Genomic DNA, 20599 nt, shown 5'->3' with positions numbered 1-20599 from the left:
GGAGCCAAGTAGGAAAAATTTATCAGAAATCAGATTATATCGACCTCTCACAGTGTTAGTAGTAGTAGTATGGGTCTCAAATTTCCTTGTCTGGATTTTTATATACAAGTTAATATTACCAGGCCAGAATTTTGCGATCATAATGAACGTGATGTAATATAGTGTGGTAGAAGATCACTTAAGTACATCGGAGCTAGACCATTCAAAGCTTTGTATGTAGTTAACAGAATTTCAAAATAAATACGAAATTTGACAGGTAGCCAATGTAACGATGATTAAATGGGAAATATGATCATATTTCTTGATTCTAGTCAGCACTGCATTTTTGAACCAATTGAAGTTTATTTACTAAACTTGCAGGATATCCTCCCAGTAATGCATTACAATAATCTAGTCTTGAGGTCATCAATGCATAAATTAGTTTTTAGTCATCAGCAACAAAGCACGTGTCGTAAATTAGCAATATTTCTTAGGTGGAAGAATGCTGTTCTACAAACATTGGTAATTTGATTTTCAAAGGACCAAATGGTATCAAATATAACACCTAAGTTCTTCACTGTAGAAGATGATGTAACAGTACAAATAATAAGAGATGATATAACAATAATAAGAGACGGAACACCGCTTTTCCTCATCCCGGATGCAAAATGCTCTTCAATGTAACTGGAGTGCTTGGAGTCACTTCAGAACTGCATAACTGTAAGATTATTGTGGGTGCACAACATGTAGTTTATGGCAGTTTTGTCTTCTGCAACCGATTATTATAGCGATCTGTTTGTCTGTTAGACACTGCACTATAAAGAATCGTCAACTGACTGCTTTATAATATAGTCTTTAATCTGTCCACAACACCTCACAGAAAAACCACTGGACTATGCATAATAACAGGAACATTGCTTAAATCAGGCTATTTAATGTGCTATAATGACTAAATTGACATGTTATGCAGTGAATCTTTCTCAAATCATCTTTATTAATTAAAGCATTGCTTAAGATTCAATAGAAACTACATGCAAATGTACCACGCGCTGTCAGCACATTTTAACATTACAAAAAGTTGCATCTTTCAATTCATCCTTTTAAAGCACCATAGATAAAAATATTATATTCACTAGTTGGTTGTTGGATGACCAAGTAGAACATCCTGTCCCATTTGTAGAATGTGTAACTTTGTGACTTCTGTCTGCATATTTTACATCCGTGAAAAAAAAAAAAATCCTTTTGTTTAAAAAAAAAACAATAATGCTGTGGTTGCCAGAAAATTATGTAAAAAAAAAAAAAAAAAAAGAAAATACAGTAAAACTTTAAACAACTTTACAGAACAACCTGTAAATTTGACAGTTTAAAACTGTTGTAATTTACATGACCACGCTGGTACTGTAAAAAAAATACAATAAACAATTCTGTTAAATTTACAGTAAAAAAAATAAATAAGACTTCATAAACTTGATATTAACCTTCTGAAACCGTAAAAATCTGCTTTTTACTAGGGGCGAAATGATCCTAAAAGTATCGATACTTCCGATACTGATGTTATATCAAAAATATAGATTCTAAATAATATATTTATTTTTATATAATAACTATATTATATAATATAGTTACTATTTGGTTACCACGAACAATAATCATAAGCTTCAAAGTGAAATAAAATTGATTAGGCTATATTAGCAAATACTTGTCCAGGATGGGAACTGTTTCTTCTTCCACTCATCTTAACTTTCATAAATGCTGAAAGACACAAGCAGACAAGCGCTTGTGACGTCACAAGACTCGTTCAAACAAGAGGGATCAGTGCCTTGTATAGGTAATGATTAAAAATCAGAGAAACAGCTTCTGGGGTGTAGTCAAGGGCATACACAGGCATTCGTATGCCCTCCTATCGGTTTTAGGATTTTGCATATGCCCACCTGAAATAAGTGATGATACTTGTGGCCTCCAGAACAACAAGCTTTTGACCCAGAACTTTTTCAATCTAATAACGCAATGCCTAGTGAATTGGGTTTTATTATTATTATTTAAAAACATTTACAGAGATTCTCTCAATGCACATGGAGATGCAATTGCAAGACAGACAGTCGGACCAAAACAGACAGTCGGACTAAGCTGATCCACCAATCAGAACGTTCATTTCGTACACAATTGGATATTTGCTAGCCAATCGTATTTTCCTTTTCAGTAAAGGGCAGGACATTTCCAGCATCTGACACACAAGCATCCCTGGAGAAACTATAATTTGCACTGCATATTTATTTCCCTGCTAAACGTAAATATATGTATATACATTTAAATGAAACTTTCATTGATTCAAGTAATTTTTTTGACATTTGTGTATAAAGTGTTTTAATTCTACAATATATGGTGTAAAAACGTCTGAGTGCTGCCCTCTTCAGGTTGAATGGTGGCTACTGCAGTTGAATTTTCCTATTGGCTGTTGCGGTACTTCTTGACGTAAGCGGTGACAGCTGACGTAAGCAGGTTCCAGCTCACCACGCCAGATTCATGTACATGTCGTCTTGCGACCATTTGAGGAATAATAATAACATAGTCTGACAACAGCTGTCAATTAATCCGTCACTACGAGTCTCAGGTGAACCCCCCCCCGCACTCGGTTCGTTCCCTCTATCCCCGTTGGGGTCTGCCCACTTTTCCAGCATTTTCAAATATTTCTAGTGGGTGGAGTCGGACTCTGAGCAGGTGTTTAGTTACCCTTTAACAGATGGAACTTTTTATTTTTTTTATAAACCCATTGTTTTACTACAGTAATATTGTCATAGTAACAATGGTTAATTATGTGGTAACTGTGGTTCAACTAAATATCATGATTAAACTATAGTTACTGTAGTGAAATGGTTAATTTTTGTAAGGGTAAACAAAACAGAAGTCTAATAACTGTTTATGCTAAAAAGAATAATGACTTGAATAATGACTAAAAATATTATTTTAAATTACACATTTTATCACAAGTAATCGCCAAAAAATAAATTTAACAGAAGTATCGACGGTATTGGACTTGAAATAATTGGTAGCAGATAGAAAAGAAAATAAGTGGATTCGCCCATCCCTGCTTTTTACTTTATAAGGTATAAGTAATCAACATAAAAATGACAGCACATGAAGTTCACCAATAGTGACTCTTCCAGGAGCAATGACCCATAAACATGTAAAGACAGTGCACAACATCACTCAAACAAACACTAAACACCACCAGGGTAACGCATGTGAAATGTAAATAATGGAGAATACATTAACTAAACTACATTAAATATAAAACATAACACCCCAATGTACAGCCGTGGCCAAAAGAATTGGCAGTGACATAAATTTTGTGTTTCGCAAATGTTTCTGCTTCAGTTGTTGTGGTGTTGATTCACATTGTTTCTAGATTATTGTGAGTGATCAGATGCATGTTAAATAATTGCAAAAAGTTTCACTGACCAAAATAAAAAGAACTTCATCACAAAACCCAAATTTCACTGTTTTTTGGCCCTGGCACAAAATGACCAGCTAACATCATTTCACTAATCTTATCAGCAGCACCTGGGAAAGTGTGAACGAGTACTAGTCAGCTGAAATCACTCTGTTTGGATTATAAGAGCAGACTGATTGCTATAAAAGGAGGGAAGAAGTGCTTCCAATCATTGTGTTCTTGTTAGCAATGATTACCTCTAAAGAAAAATGTGCAGTCATCATCGCTTTGCATCAAAATGGCCTCACATGCAAGGAAATTGCTTCTTGGACCTGAAAGAACTATTTAGCGGATCATCAAGAACTTCAAAGAGAGAGGTTCAACTGCAGTGAAGAAGGCTTCAGGACATCCCAGAGTGTCCAGCAAGCACCAGGACCATCTCCTCCTGAAGAGTCAGTTACGGAATTGTGTCACCACCAGTGCAGAGCTTGCTCAATATTGGCAGCAGGTTGGTGTGAGTGCATCTGCATGCACAGTGAGGCGAAGACTTTTGGACAACGGCCTGGTGTCAAGAAGGGCAGCAAAGAAGCCACTAATCTCCAAGAAAAACATCAAGGACAGACTGAAATTCTGCAGGAAGTTGGACAGCAGAAGACTGGTAAAAGTTATTTTATCTGATGAAGCCTCCTTCCGACTGTTTGGGACATCTGGAAAATCGATAGTCCGGAGATGAAAAGGTGAACGCTACCATGAGTCCTGTGTCATGCCAACAGTGAAGCATCCTGAGACAATCCATGTGTGGGGTTGCTTTTCATCCAAGGAGTGGGCTCTCTCACAATTCTGCCCAAAAACACTGCCATGAATAAAGAATGGTATCAAAACGTCCTGCAAGAGCAACTTCTCCCAATGATCCAGGAGCAATTTGGTGATGATCCGTGCATTTTCCAGCATGATGGAGCACCATGTCACAAGGCAAGAGTGACAATGAAGTGGCTCAGAGATCATTACATTGAAATTTTGGATCAGTGGCCAGCCAACCCCCCGGATCTTAATCCCATAGAGCACCTGTGGTCAATCCTCAGAAGGTGAGTGGACAAGCAGAAGCCCACAAATTGTGGTCAACTCAGAGCACTAATAAAGCAAGAATGGTTCGCCATCAGTCAGGATTTGGCCCAGAAGCTGATATACAGCATGCCAGAGCGAACTGCAGAGGTTATGAAGAACAAGGGTCAACACTGTAAATATTGACTCTTTGCATATATTGAATGTTTTTGCCAACAAAAACCTTTTAAAACTTATGAAATGCTTATCATTGTTTTCCAGTATACCACAGAAACATGTGAAAAATAATCTACAAATTCTGAAGCAGCAAACTTTGAAAAACACACAATTTATGTCACTGCCAATACTTTTGGCCACGGCTGTACATAACTGATATTAAAAATAAGAAGAAACATAACTATTCCCATAAAATTTAATGAAACATGATGTGTCATGCAGGGAATTGTGGGAACACCCGATTATTGTTTTTACTGTAATTTTAACAATAATTTACTGAAGAAAGTACATGCACTTTCTTGTTAAACAATGTAAATTTGTACCATTTAATAATACAGGAAAATCGTAGCTTTTACATCTAAAAATGTTCATTTTTACAATGTTTTATTTTAAAAACATATATCTTAATGACAATATATGTCATTTTAAGACATATTGTCTTAAAATATATAAAAATGTTTACTGTGTATTTTACAGTTAATACTCTTTAATCAATTACACTTTTTTTTCTGTAGCATTTTTACAGTCTTTTACCATTTACCATTTCTACAAATTATGCTTTTGTGCCAGTAGATGATGCAAAATAATTGTCTTTTACGCTTTGAACGAGAAGAAAAGTTATTCATGATCGGAAAAAGTCCAATTATCATGTATTAAATTTATGTCTCAACAATTCTGCTAAGAGATTTCAGAACTACTGTGAACTGCTTTTATCAAGCTATACACAAAAAAAGACAATATTAGCCTAAAAAATTATGAGTTTCAATAAACTCCATATGTAATTGTAATAAGTTATATTTATTTATATATAGTGTATCCAGCACATTTTCTTGTTGATCAAGATTGCTGAATTGAACAAACGACTTGCCTCCTCATCTCGTTTAGTTGTTCAGCAGATCCTTGTTAATGATGACTGATTCATGCATTTCATTCGGGAACAAGTGTACCAGTACATTCAGTTCCTTGATGAATGAGATGTCTTATCTTGTTCATACTCAAATGACTGACTCGAACTTCAGTGACGGGGCGTATTCGTTCAGCGGGTGAAACCAATGATATGCTCCTTAACAGCCTGCCTTCGAATACTATTGGCTCTTGCTATAGTCCATCATACAGACATGAAAAGCCACCAAAGCAGTCTCGCGCTTCAAGTGCGGGCCAGTCAAAACATTTCGGAGGCCACAATCTAGCTACAATCGGCTGATCGTCAATCACAGATTTAAGATGAAGATCGGCCGATCTAGATTTGTGGCCAAACGATTGGTGCCTCCCTAATTAAAACACTTTTTCTTATCCCAGCTTAATGCACGTTTACAAGAAATCCATTGGGATACTCTGTGGTACTATCAAAACATTGCTCTGTTTGTTTCACTATCCAGACCAGCTCAACAAGTGGGGTAAGTTTGGATTATCTTTTTGTGCAACCAATGGCATGCAGGGGGAATGTCTGGGAAACTGTTTGAAAAAATCGAAGTGCTTTTGGGCATACAATGTAAATCACTGTAAAAAATTATGTTCCTTTTTGTTTCTTTTTCACAAACTGAGGCATATGTCGTAATAAGTTTTTTCAATAATGTTAAATCATGTTGAACGCGGAATATCTTAAAGGTGAAACGTGAATAAAGCATAAAAAAAACACAATGTTTGGTATTGATCCCATTGTAGAAATGCATCATTCGTAGTTAGCAAAATTAATTAGCAAATGAAAGTTGTTCACTTATTAAGCTGGCTCGTAATATGATCTCAACATGTCTTTTTATTAGGGTACTGATAAGAAAGTGAGTGTACATGATTTAAACATATTTTGCACAAGTGCTATTCATAATTATATTTATACAACTGTTTTGAGTAAACCTTTAGTACCCGAAATATTCCTTTAATGCACTCAATCATAACCTGCACTTTTCACTAAATTCTTAGTCGCATTAGATATAGATACATTTGTAAAGGTGAAATAAATAGTTAAAAAAGGTGGAATTATTTATTACCATCCTTGTATGTTTGATGTATGGGCATATGCCAGAAAATGTTTCTTCATGTGGGTGTTCCAGGATCCCTCTTCAGATGTCTGGCAGAGAGATGTGATACAGACAGGGACCGGTGAAGAGAAGGGGTTGCAGTCAGGTTGAGTCAGATTGCCTAGGGTGGAGTGATGAACTGACAGAATGATGGATGCGGTGACAGGTGCGCGAGGGAAAGCAGGCGAGGCTGGTGGAGGGCAGGAAAATGATTTGATGTGGTTATGCCAGTGTTCAGATCTGAAGTTGAGCAGCAGAGTGCAGATTGATCACCTGTCTCCGTTGAGTTGGATTGTTTTGACCACATGTAAAAAAATATATAAAAAAAACTCAATGTGATGCTTTTAAATTTTGGTGTTGTCTAGCATTTTCCTGTTGATTCTGACACATTTCCAGGAAGCAGAGATTTAGTCGTCTCTCAGACTTGACTCAAGATGGTTAAAGTTTAACATTGCAATTCCATGACAGGATGATCTGAAAGCAGTGCAGTTTGTTTCTTGGGGTGTGTTTTAGGTGGATGGACTGAAGACATTGTGTGGTTAAGGAGGGTGGGTTTATTCCTGGCCAAAGATCACAGTGCAGGCACTTCCTGGCATTCCCTGCCCCGCCAGCTCTCAGCCACTGGAAACAAACGGGACATGATGTAAAGTTCCTGAAAAACTGTGCTCCATTCAGAGATGTCCAATGTGAGAACATACATGGACACAAAAATACACTCTCAAACACAGACGCATAGTCAGACATGAACTCACTCTTAAACACGCACACAAATTTACAAACTCCCAAGTCGGAGTGCCAATGGTGGAGCAGTTCTGTTGGACAGGCCAGGTTTGTGTGCAGTCAAAGGGCTCTGTGTTTGAAGCAGGCTGATTACTCCCCAGACTCAGAACCCACAATTGGAAATGGTTAGAGGGAGAGTGCAGGCTGCCACGGCTTCTCCTACCAATCTATGCTGCGGTGCTGCCCTGCTTGGACATATTCAAAGTCTTTTGAAGGCATCTGATTGGTGAGAAAAACTTAAATTTATGTCATTTTCGGTGAAAATCTTTGTCTGTTGCGTGCTCACAAGTGCTATAAGAGAAGCTCGTTTACAGTGACTGGCATATTCAAAACTTGCATTTATTATATCGCTAAACAACACAAGTTCTCACTGAAAAGTGACAAGTGGTTGTTTCTTACCCAAATCTATCTATGCATTCAGAAGTCTTGAAATATGTCACAAGAGACACATGGACACACTACTTTTATGATACTTTTGATTCCTTTTTTTAAGCTTTAAAGTAAGGCACTATCCACTGCCACTCTATTAAAAAGATAGCCTGCAATATTCATTTACCTATTGTTGTGCAAAGGCCGTGGGCGGCATTGTGTATTCAATTGTTTACATTCACCATATGTGTTTAGTATCGCTTTATAAAGTAATCTGTTCAACCAATACACCATTTAAAAGATCTAAGGCTGCAGATTGCTTCCAATGAAAGCATTGGTCAATCTAAATGACTTTCAGATGATGATTTCTTATTTTGTATAAAGAGTGCACAATAGACAACACAAAAAAAGCAGGAAGTCCGTACCTTTTTTGTTATAGCAGTGTGATCCAGCAATGATGACATCCATCTGTTTTGACTGCAATAGACCATTACACGACATCCATAGTAAGTCTTTGTGCAAAAACACACAAACTTGAATAAAAATCCATAGAACTTCCATTGTTTGCAACACGATGACGTCATCCTTTTTATTTGACAAACTATGCGCGTCTAACATGCCCTTCGATAAAAAAAAAAAACATATTAATGCATATAGTAGAGTGTCTGAAACAAAAGTATTGCACCCCTGGTGTTTTCTGAATAAAACTGGCTTCATAGTTTTAGAAAATGGCGCATGACAACAGCCGTTTTTGATGACTTCTGTTTATGCATTGGCAAATTTGTTCGGATAAAAAAAATCTACCAATAGCACTCTAGAGGGTTATAATTTGAGGAAATTACGAATTTGACCATATGTGGGTGTTGATAGTTTGCATAAATTATGCATCATTTCATAAGTGAGAACTCCTCATTGGAAGATTCAAATGCGCGCACTTGCTTGACATAGACACCTGCAGACTTCTTGACAATGCTGTGACACAATGCGCCCAGACAAGCACTTAGATAAAGGCTTACAGAGAGCTACATTTTGCTAGTATCACCTTCAAATTTGAAACATAGCTTGGTAAGACTTGGGGCTTTAGCCTGTTGTGTTGTCTATCTCACAGCATTGTGTATTTATTTAATAATAAGTGTGAAATATTTTTTTGCTTTTGTGTTTGCACTTTATCTCGGTGTTAGTAACATATTGAGTAATTTATAAGATTTCAGGGTAAAGTCACAACTGTTAGCTTTCCAAAGATACCTACAGGTGCTGGTCATATAATTGGAATATCATCAAAAAGTTGATTTATTTCAGTAATTCCGTTCAAAAAGTGAAACTTGGATATTATATTCATTCATTACACACAGACTGATATATTTCAAATGTTTATTTCATTTAATTGTGATGATTAAAACCGACAACTAATGAAAATCCCAAATTCAGTATCTCCGAAAATTTGAATATTACTTAAGACCAGTATAATAAAAGGATTTTTAGAAATGTTGGCCAACTGAAAAGTATGAGCATGTACAGCACTCAATACTTAGTTGGGGCTCCTTTTGCCTGAATTACTGCAGCAATGCGGCGTGGCATGGAGTCGATCAGTCTGTGGCACTGCTCGGGTGTTATGAGAGCCCAGGTTGCTCTGATAGTGGCCTTCAGCTCTTCTGCATTGTTGGGTCTGGCGTATCGCATCTTCCTCTTCACAATACCCCATAGATTTTCTATAGGGTTAAGGTCAGTCGAGTTTGCTGGCCAATTAAGAACAGGGATACCATGGTCCTTAAACCAGGTACTGGTAGCGTTTGCACTGTGTGCAGGTGCCAAGTCCTGTTGGAAAATGAAATCTGCATCTCCATAAAGTTGGTCAGATGTGTAAAAAAGAAAGAAAGCTGACAGAATTATAATAAACAGAATTATAAACATGATAAAAAATATAGCGTAACTATAACATGTTATATAACTAAAGCATGTTAGTTTACATGTTAAATGAACTACTAAATGAAAAATAACATCAGCTGTGTGAGCTTTAGTAGTAATGTCCTATGATTATTAATAATTAACATATACTGTAGACGGCTCCTGTCTGTACCTTTAACTCAGTGCTTCTCAACTGGTTTTGCTTCAGGACAGATTTTACATTGGACATCAAGTGTCGACCTGCCATAGATTAAACATAACCTGTGTTTAATGTATCCTGGGTTGCATTTCCTTTTATGTTGCATAGTTTTATTCACGGTTTTCCAGTACAAGGATATGCATCAAGTGACATTATTTTTGTTGATGATGTCAACAACAAAATCTACAGGAAGTTGTCTCTCCCCCTTTTAAAAATTGAAGAGCATATTTACTTATATGGGCACATTATTATCCCGTTTGTTACCTAATATTTCATATTTATACACATATTACTCCGAAGGAAAGGCTCCTCATTACCATGGTTAGGTCAGTGTGCTAGTCTTAAATAATAGTAATAATAAACTAGATAGGTACATTTCCTGAAGAAAATGTGAGTGGTGCTTGCCGTGGCAAAACTCGTCAAACAGCATGTTGTAACTTGAAAAAAACAAAAATTATGGTCATAAATAAATCAACCCAGAAGTCTCTACGATTTTCTGGTTCAGAAATATGTGATTTGTTACTCGGTTGCTAGGGTAAGCCCATGTGGTTGCTATGCAATTACCAAGGTAATACAATACATGGCTCCTTTCCATCCTGAGTGAAATAAGTCAACCCGGAAGTCTGTAGTGTTTTCTGGTGCAGAGATATGTGATTTGTTACTCGGTTGCTAGGGTAACCCCATCTGGTTGCTAGGCAGTTACCATAGGGATACTAATGAAGTCTCCTTGCCATCCTGGTTGAAATAAATCAACCTAGAAGTCTGTACGATTTTCTGGTGCAGAAATATGTGATTTGTTACTCGGTTGCTAGGGTAACCCCATGTGGTTGCTAGGCAGTTACCATAGTGATACTTATCAAGTGTCCTTGCCATCCTGATTGAAATAAACCAACCCAGAAGTCTGTACGTTTTTCTGATGCAGAGATATGTGATTTGTTACTCGGTTGCTAGGGTTACCCCATGTGGTTGCTAGGCAGTTATCATAGTGATACTAATGAAGTCTCCTTGCCATCCTGATTGAAATAAGTCAACCCGGAAGTCTCTACGTTTTTGTGATGCAGAGATATGTGATTTGTTACTCGGTTGCTAGGGTAACACCATCTGGTTGCTAGGCAGTTACCATAGTGATACTAATCAAGTCTCCTTGCCATCCTGATTGAAATAAGTCAACCCGGAAGTCTCTACGTTTTTCTGATGCAGAGATATGTGATTTGTTACTCGGTTGCTAGGGTAACCCCATGTGGTTGCTAGGCAGTTACCATAGTGATACTAATGAAGTTTCCTTGCCATCCTGGTTGAAATAAATCAACCCAGAAATCTGTACGATTTTCTGGTGCAGAAATATGTGATTTGTTACTCGGTTGCTAGGGTACTCTGTTTAGTTGCTAGGGAGTGGCTTGGCAGCTGCCAATCGTGAATGTCCAAAGGCTGCTTGTCAGTATGAATGATATTAACCAACTCCCATGCCTCTGTGACATTCAGAATGGAAGATATCCCTCTATGGATTTTGGTTGCTAAGGTGCTCGAAAATGGTTGCTAGGGAGGGGCTAGGAAGTGTTGAGGTGATTCATGATTGGCTGTTTGCTGCCCCGAGTCAAACGAGACCACCCTTGTGTTTCTATGACACTTCTATCCGGAGATATCCCTTTGATGTCTTTCATTAGAAGTCTATGGGACTTGTTGCTAAGCTGCTCTAAATTGTTGCTAGGGCGTGGCTTGATAGATTAAAAATGATCCTGAGAGACTGATTGGTCGTCTGAGTAAAATGAGCCCACCCCCTCGTCTCTATGACACTGTGATCCAGAGCTATGTTCAATACAAAATCCCTATGGCATTTAATTTCATGGGCCGTCCTACACCATTGTAAGTCAATTGGGGCATTTTTGGGCAGCTCCTGCCCCCCAGGGGTGCAACTTTTACCCCATATTGAGGTATGCTCTTACAGAGCCTGCCAGCCTCTTCAAATGTGGCAAATCAGACGTTTCTGTGAAATCCTCGATCGGAGCTGTGACGCGTCAAAGTTTGTCGCAATGTTAAGTCTATGGGATTTTTCGGCCGCTTTTTTGCCCCTGGGGCAAATACCGTACCCCCGATCGCTTATAAAAGTCATAGCACACGTGTCATCAATAGGCCGTTCGATTTGACACCTCATTCGTGGGTCTACGCCAAACGGTGCGGGACGAGTTAGGTGCCGAAGTTTTGTACGGAGATATAAAAATAAAAACTAGATAGGTACATTTCCTGAAGAAAATGTGAGTGGTGCTTGCCGTGGCAAAACTCGTCAAACAGCATGTTGTAACTGGAAAAGAACAAAAATTATGGTCATAAATAAATCAACCCAGAAGTCTGTACGATTTTCTGGTGCAGAAATATGTGATTTGTTACTCGGTTGCTAGGGAAAGCCCATGTGGTTGCTATGCAGTTACCAAGGTAATACAATACATGGCTCCTTTCCATCCTGAGTGAAATAAGTCAACCCGGAAGTCTGTAGTGTTTTCTGGTGCAGAGATATGTGATTTGTTACTCGGTTGCTAGGGTAACCCCATCTGGTTGCTAGGCAGTTAGCATAGTGATACTAATCAAGTGTCCTTGCCATCCTGATTGAAATAAGTCAACCCGGAAGTCTCTATGTTTTTATGATGCAGAGATATGTGATTTGTTACTCGGTTGCTAGGGTAACCCCATCTGGTTGCTAGGCAGTTACCATAGTGATACTAATCAAGTCTCCTTGCCATCCTGATTGAAATAAGTCAACCCGGAAGTCTCTATGTTTTTCTGATGCAGAGATATGTGATTTGTTACTCGGTTGCTAGGGTAACCCCATCTGGTTGCTAGGCAGTTATCATAGTGATACTAATCAAGTCTCCTTGCCATCCTGATTGAAATAAGTCAACCCGGAAGTCTCTACGTTTTTCTGATGCAGAGATATGTGATTTGTTACTCGGTTGCTAGGGTAACCCCATCTGGTTGCTAGGCAGTTACCATAGTGATACTAATCAAGTCTCCTTGCCATCCTGATTGGAATAAGTCAACCCGGAAGTCTCTATGTTTTTCTGATGCAGAGATATGTGATTTGTTACTTGGTTGCTAGGGTAACCCCATCTGGTTGCTAGGCAGTTACCATAGTGATACTAATCAAGTCTCCTTGCCATCCTGATTGAAATAAGTCAACCCGGAAGTCTCTACGTTTTTCTGATGCAGAGATATGTGATTTGTTACTCGGTTGCTAGGGTAACCCCATCTGGTTGCTAGGCAGTTACCATAGTGATACTAATGAAGTCTCCTTGCCATCCTGATTGAAATAAGTCAACCCGGAAGTCTCTACGTTTTTCTGATGCAGAGATATGTGATTTGTTACTCGGTTGCTAGGGTAACCCCATCTGGTTGCTAGGCAGTTACCATAGTGATACTTATGAAGTCTCCTTGCCATCCTGATTGAAATAAATCAACCCAGAAGTCTCTCTGATTTTCTGGTGCAGAGATATAGTTACTGCTAAACGGTTGCTAGGGTACTCTGTGTAGTTGCTAGGGAGTGGCTTGGCAGCTGCCAATCATGAATCTCCAAAGGCTGCTTGTCAGTATGAATGATATAAACCAACTCCCATGCCTCTGTGACATTCAGAATGGAAGATATCCCTCTATGGATTTTGGTTGTTAAGGTGCTCGACAATGGTTGCTAGGGAGGGGCTAGGAAGTGTTGAAGTGATGCATGATTGGCTGTTTGCTGTCCCGAGTCAAACGAGACCACCCTTGTGTTTCTATGACACTTCTATCCGGAGATATCCCTTTGATCTTTTTCAATAGAAGTGTATGGGACTTGTTGCTAAGGTGCTCTTAATGGTTGCTAGGGCGTGGCTTGATAGCTTCACAATGATCCTGAGAGACCGATTGGTCGTCTGAGTAAAATGAGCCCACCCCCTCGTCTCTATGACACTGTGATCCAGAGCTATGTTCAATACAAATCCCTATGCCTTTTCATTTCATGGGCCGTCCTACACCATTATAAGTCAATTGGGGCATTTTTGGGCAGCTCCTGCCCCCCAGGGGTGCAACTTTTACCCCATATTGAGGTATGCTCTTACAGAGCCTGCCAGCCTCTTCAAATGTGGCAAATCACACGTTTCTACGAAATCCTCGCTTGGAGCTGTGACGCGTCAAAGTTTGTCTCAATGTTAAGTCTATGGGATTTTTCGGCCGCTTTTTTGCCCCTGGGGCAAATACCGTACCCCCGATCGCTTATAAAAGTCATAGCACACGTGTCCTCAATAGGCCGTTCGATTTGACACCTCATTCGTGGGTCTACGCCAAACGGTGCGGGACGAGTTAGGTGCCGAAGTTTTGTTAAGAGATATAAAAATAAAAATAAAAATAAAAATAAAAAGTATAATAATAAGTATGTGAGATTACAATAGTGATGCTTTGCAAGCACCACTAATAAAAATAAAAACTAGATGGGTACATTTCCTGAAGAAAATGTGAGTGGTGCTTGCCGTGGCGAAACTCGTCAAACAGCATGCTGTAACTCGAAAAGAACAAAAATCACGGTCGTAAATAAATCAACCCGGAATTCTGTACGATTTTCTGGTGCAGAAATATGTGATTTGTTACTCGGTTGCTAGGGTAAGCCCGTGTGGTTGCTATGCAGTTACCAAGGTAATACAATACGCGGCTCCTTTCCATCCCGAGCGAAATAAGTCAACCCGGAAGTCTCTACGTTTTTCCGATGCAGAGATATGTGATTTGTTACTCTGTTGCTAGGGTAACCCCATGTGGTTGATAGGCAGTTACCGTAGTGATACTTATGAAGTGTCCTTGCCATCCTGATTGGAATAAATCAACCCAGAAGTCTCTCTGATTTTCTGGTGCAGAGATATAGTTGTAGCTAAACGGTTGCTAGGGTACTCTGTTTAGTTGCTAGGGAGTGGCTTGGCAGCTGCCAATCGTGAAACTTCAAAGGCTGCTTGTCAGTATGAGTGATATAAACCAACTCCCATGCCTCTGTGACATTCAGAATCGAAGATATGCCTCTATGGATTTTGGTTGCTAAGGTGCTCGACAATGGTTGCTAGGGAGGGGCTAGGAAGTGTTGAGGTGATTCATGATTGGCTGTTTGCTGCCCCGAGTCAAACGAGACCACCCTTGTGTTTCTATGACGCTTCTATCCGGAGATATCCCTTTGATGTCTTTCATTAGAAGTCTATGGGACTTGTTGCTAAGGTGCTTTAAATTGTTGTTAGGGCGTGGCTTGATAGCTTCACAATGATCCCGAGAGACTGATTGGTCGTCTGAGTAAAATGAGCCCACCCCCTTGTCTCTACGACACTGTGATCCAGAGCTATGTTCAATACAAAATCCCTATTTCATGGTCCGTCCTACACCATTGTAAGTCAATGGGGGCAACTTTGGGCTGCTCCTGCCCCCCAGGGGTGCAACTTTTACCCCATATTGAGGCATGCTCTTACAGAGCCTGCCAGCCTCTTCAAATGTAGCAAATCACACGTTTCTGCGAAATCCTCGCTCGGAGCTGTGATGCGTCAAAGTTTCTCGCAATGTTAAGTCTATGGGATTTTGCGGCCGCTTTTTTGCCCCTGGGGCAAATACCGTACCCCCGATCGCTTACAAAAGTCATAGCACACGTGTCCTCAATAGGCCGTTCGATTTGATACCTCATTCGTGGGTCTACGCCAAACGGTGCGGGACGAGTTAGGTGCCGAACTTTTGTACGGAGATATAAAAATAAAAATAAAAATAAAAATAATAAGTATGTGAGATTACAATAGTGATGCTTTGCAAGCACCACTAATTAATGTATTTATGAAAAATAAATAATAGCTAGGTAGATTAACATACAGGTGCGAAGCGTCTTCAACGTTTCTAAATTGCACAAATAAAAAATACATTTACATATTCATCTCTGGCTTGCTTTTGTTCGCATGTCAATGATGCCGAGATCTACTTTTATATTTAATTTAATCACTGAGAAGGTTTACCTGCAAAATTAGTAGCACCAAACATCACAAGCAGCCTCAAGAATGGACACAGAGTAGCTGTATAAGACTTTTCCTTGAGCAGAATATTACACTACAGATCGCTAAATTTGTTCAAAGGAGATAGCGAGACGTGTATGGTTGCCAGAGTGCACAAAATAAACATAACATTAGGTGGAATATTTCCAATTTGCGCAAGTATTAATCTCAAACTGGGGGTGTTTCGTCTCTTATCTGGCATCCTTGAGCATGTTATACGTTTGTGGAGATGCGTTACGTCCCAATGCAAGTTAACTGAAATATTCAATGAAAAATAAAAAAGCTTTTACGATAAATGAGCCTGATCCAGCCCACGGGCGTATGTTGCCCATGTCTGCTTTAGCTGTTTGTGAGATTCTCCGTCAGGTTGCATTTTTTCTCAATACCGTAGATAAGCAAATGCACATGGTATGATAACCGTCAATTTTCAAACCGTGGTATATCGTGAAACCGGCCAAAGACATTTGTCAGACGTGTTATTATATATCAAGTTATGTATATGTCATTGCCCCTCGAGTTCTCAACGTAATTTGTCCGAGTACTCGAGTAGACAAAATGACCAAAATGCCCATTCTTAAAATTTGCCTGAGAACAAATGACATCATTCTGATTGAGGTGCTTCAAAATCTATGGATGCCTCAAAAATTACAGATGGCTTACAAATTCACCAGTAATTGATATACTTTGAAATGTGGTCTGTTATGTAACAGACTACTGTACAAAACCACTAACCACTAGGAATTGAGATGTGTCTTGATTGCTCCAAGTATGTAAATAGCTTGAGCCTGGAGGATATTCAGGGCTGACAGTGTTTATGTCAATTAGTAATTATGGAAAGATTTAGAAAACAGAAGGAGATTAAAGCACACAGCAGGACAAATGATAAACTAGATTTTTCCCCTGTCATTTCTAAGGTAGGTTTGGTTTAATAATATTTTCAAAGTGCATAATGATGGCTTGAATTGCACAATTTGTCTTTCTGCCCTTGCGGTGAATGACACATACTGAAAACCTGTGGCATTTTAAGACCTTATGAAACCGCTGGAGTGCAGTTGTTTTTCCGGTGTTGATGTATTTCCCATTGAAACAAGATGTTGGGGCGGGACATTTCATGGGGTCTTTAAGCTCCAGTTAAGTTGATGTGAGAAATGGAAGTACTGGTATTATATAGGCACAAATGGGAGGGCTGTTGACAAGATGAGAATGAAAGAGAAGCAATAAAGGGTGAATAAATGTGAAGTTTATTGAGAGGTTAACACCTCTCAGCCACACGTCTTTATAGTCCCTTACTCTAAATTTTCTCTCTAGCTGTTTATTCTCTCTTCCATGCTCACGTGTCCAGAGAGGCCACATGCCTGTACGCCACCCTTATTTTGCTCTTGTTAGAGTGACTGGCTCTGAAAGAAGCTAAGAGATCTCTAATCTCTTGCAGTATTGAAATACTGCACAATCCAGAGAGAAACCCAAGAGTGAGAGTGTGCAGTCATTACATACTTTTTGAAGAGATCGCATTAGACCTCATTAACCCTGCCTGTAACACCCCAATGCATCCACATTCTCATTCTCAGTCAAATTGAGCTCTTCAGATGTTGTGGGTTGAAGACATTTACACTGTCTTTGCAAACACAGCAGATCTCTGTTTTCGTTGAAGAGAGCCAGTGTTAAATGCTTACTGATAGATCTTGACAGCTGTTGAGATGATTTATTAAAAGCTGTGGGTGTATTAAAATGTCTCTTAGTTTTATATTGATCAAAATTGCATTTTAGCATGCAAGCGTCATAAAAGCCTGTCTTCTTCCTGTGAGTCATTCTGAAAGTTCATGTATTTTTTTAAGCCTCGGTCACAGTCTCAATTATGCTTTTGATGTCCAGAACCAGTTTTGTCTCTTCTAGTTCCTGTGGGATTTCCTAATGTTTAGCATTTTTGCTGATACTTTTATTTTATAGTTTTTTTTCTTTATCATTTCTTCCACTGTTTTTCATGCCCATCTTTTTTCTGTCTCCAAGTCTCACTTCAAGTCAAGTCAAGTCAAGTGGTTTTTATTGTCGTTCAACCATAAACAGTTAGTACATTACACTGTGAAAAGAGACAACCTTCCTCCAAGTCTATGGTGCTACATAAAACAACATAGGACAAACACAGAACCACATGAGACTACACAGACTAAATAACATACCTATAAAAAGTGCACGTTCCACCTTTTTCTCTCTCAACCTTTATCATGATACATTTTTCTTGTTCAATACAATAATTATGTCAACATTTACCAATCTTGGTTAATGGTACTTTTATAAATATACTATTGTTCATGCATTAACTAATGTTAACATATACAACATTTCATGTTAAAATGTATCAGTGTTTAATACTGATGTATAATGTTTTTAATATTTTTGTTGTCGATCAGTATGTAGTGCCTTATAAAATACATGATGCTTTTCTTTTTTTTTTTAACCCCCCACCCCAACATTCTGTGTTTACTGTTTTGTTTTCTTCTGAATTCTATATTCGACAGTTTATTTGAATCAAAATAGTCTCTAATAAAATGAATTAACTTTAAATTGAATCAGATTAATTTTCAACATAGCATTGTATTATTTTTAACAAATTAAGTGCTTTTATACAAATCTTCACAGCACAATCTAAAACAACATACGTCATTTTTGTTAAATAAAGTGCTGCACAACATCACAGACGTGAGATATAGCTTAAGTATATTAGGTGGTCTGAAACATACTTTTCAGACCACCATCATTTGCGATCTCAATGAGTTGATGATCTTCCTGAACTGACATGGAAGATTTGTGGGACACATTTGCTAACGTTGCACTTCTTGGATCGCTTGCGTTTGTAAAGTAACGCTCAAACCCGGTTGACAGTGTAGCTATATGATCTTAGACCAGCTGGGAGAGAGAAGGGCCAGGTTCATTATTTCCCAAATGTTGGAAACATGTCACTTGCTGTCCCCACAGTTCCTACTTGGCTTTGAATGCAGGTGACATTCTGAAGTGACAAATTGAGTTTATTCAACAGGTTGAAAATCACACAGGTATATGAGTTTAGCTATCCATTCCTCACCACTGAAGTGTGCTGCCATTGGTGACCTTTTTTCTGAAAGTAATCTCTGTGTTGGCTCTCTTCAGTCGTAAACTCTCGCTAAGGATCTCCCCATTGTAAGCCACCTTACTTCGGTGTGTAACAAAAGCCATTTGTGTTCTGCTTCCATTTCTTCACAAAGCTGGTCAAAATGACGGGAGTTGAGGGCGTTTGCTTTGTGGTTGATTATTTTAATAACGTCATTCAGCACGAAGTAAAGTTTGTAATGACCGATACGTAGTGGAGGGTGGCTGAAATAATACCGATATATTATAAATAACACTTATTTCATCCAATATTTACACAAGTAAATAAAAAGTCACACAAAAAATTGAAAACTAAGTTTATTATTATAATGTTTTGAAAACTTATAGTATGTTGAAAAATTTTGGAATTTTAGATTATGGAACTTGACACATGTCTGCCGATAATCTCAAAATGGTCAAATAGTGTGTCCGGGTTATCTGCCTGGTATGCAAACTTATTGTAAAGTGTTGCCATTATTCTTTTCTCGTATTATTCTGTTTATGTTGTGATGCTCTTTATGACCACGACAAGGGAGAGCAAGCATCCGCACTAGCTGTCTCTTACTTTCTCCATAAATCTTTTCACCTCACTCGTTTAAGTGCCATCCACTTGTGTATGTTTTTGTCGCTCCTTTTCCCTTTGTCTTGTGCTCTGTTACTCTGAACATGACTTCTGCAGACAGGTTGACAAAAATGTCTCTGATCGTTTCCTGAGGAAATTACACCCGCTTCCTCCCTCCCCCTCTCTCTCTGTGCCTTTATGCTTGTTTTTGCTGTAGATGCAGCTCTTTGGAGAGCTTTGAAGATCTCACAGACTTGGCAGATTAAATCCGCTGATAAACTCCAAACACAAACATGGCTCCATTAGCAGTTATTTTAGGCCCTGTGCTATCGTACTGCTCCAGTGCCTAGGACAAGGCCATTGTCCCAACAGCTGCATAGGTTAGTCTGCTATGCAAAGACATTCCTCCTGTACATTCACTATGAAGCTCAGTGCACTATTTGGTCTCAGCCCAATGGAATTATCGATGCTCATTGCTAAATAACCCTAGAATTAGATAATAAACAGGCTTTGTTTTCTATTGGAGAATGGGTAGACTAATACATCAGCAAGATACTGGGCAGTGAACAAACCATTTTTTTCTGAATCCCTGCAGCAGTAAGGATCTCATCCCATTATTCCAAAGACAGAGGATTATAACAAAGAAAGCAGCACAACAAATAAACAGAACAATGGATCTTTTGACTGCTGAGAAGTGAAGTCACTGTTATTCATTCAAAACTATCATCTTTGATTGAATAAATCTGGGTCTAGTTCTTCCACATTGGCCTATCTGTTATTGATTCATTGGCTGATCCTGATTTTCTCGTTCTCCACTCTGCATACTTGTATCAGATGGACCACTTTGCTTTGCCCCTGGCCATCTGCTTGTATGTGCTCCACTTGTTTGTATGTGCTTGTCTGACAAAGGGCACCGTTCTCCTTTGCAGG

The 20599-nt window shown here is 38.8% G+C and overlaps 1 protein-coding gene across 4 annotated transcripts in view; it reads left to right on the top strand.

The window, feature by feature from the left end:
• The window catches only part of LOC127658452 (rho guanine nucleotide exchange factor 1-like), a 74255-nt gene that overhangs the window by 8900 nt on the left and 44756 nt on the right, over positions 1-20599 (top strand). Inside the window, exon 1 of one of the 4 annotated variants that reach the window (XM_052147765.1) lies at positions 7599-7711. The exons of the other annotated variants lie outside the window; for them this stretch is intronic. The gene's annotated coding sequence lies outside the window, so the exon portion shown is untranslated. Of the gene's footprint in view, positions 1-7598; positions 7712-20599 lie in introns of those variants that run through there. 4 annotated transcript variants of the gene reach the window in all.

The sequence above is a fragment of the Xyrauchen texanus genome, chromosome 17, assembly GCF_025860055.1.
Source record: "Xyrauchen texanus isolate HMW12.3.18 chromosome 17, RBS_HiC_50CHRs, whole genome shotgun sequence".
NCBI lineage: Eukaryota > Metazoa > Chordata > Actinopteri > Cypriniformes > Catostomidae > Xyrauchen > Xyrauchen texanus.
The sequence above is the reverse complement of the archived record's forward strand: the minus strand, read 5'-3'. Positions and strand labels throughout refer to the sequence as shown.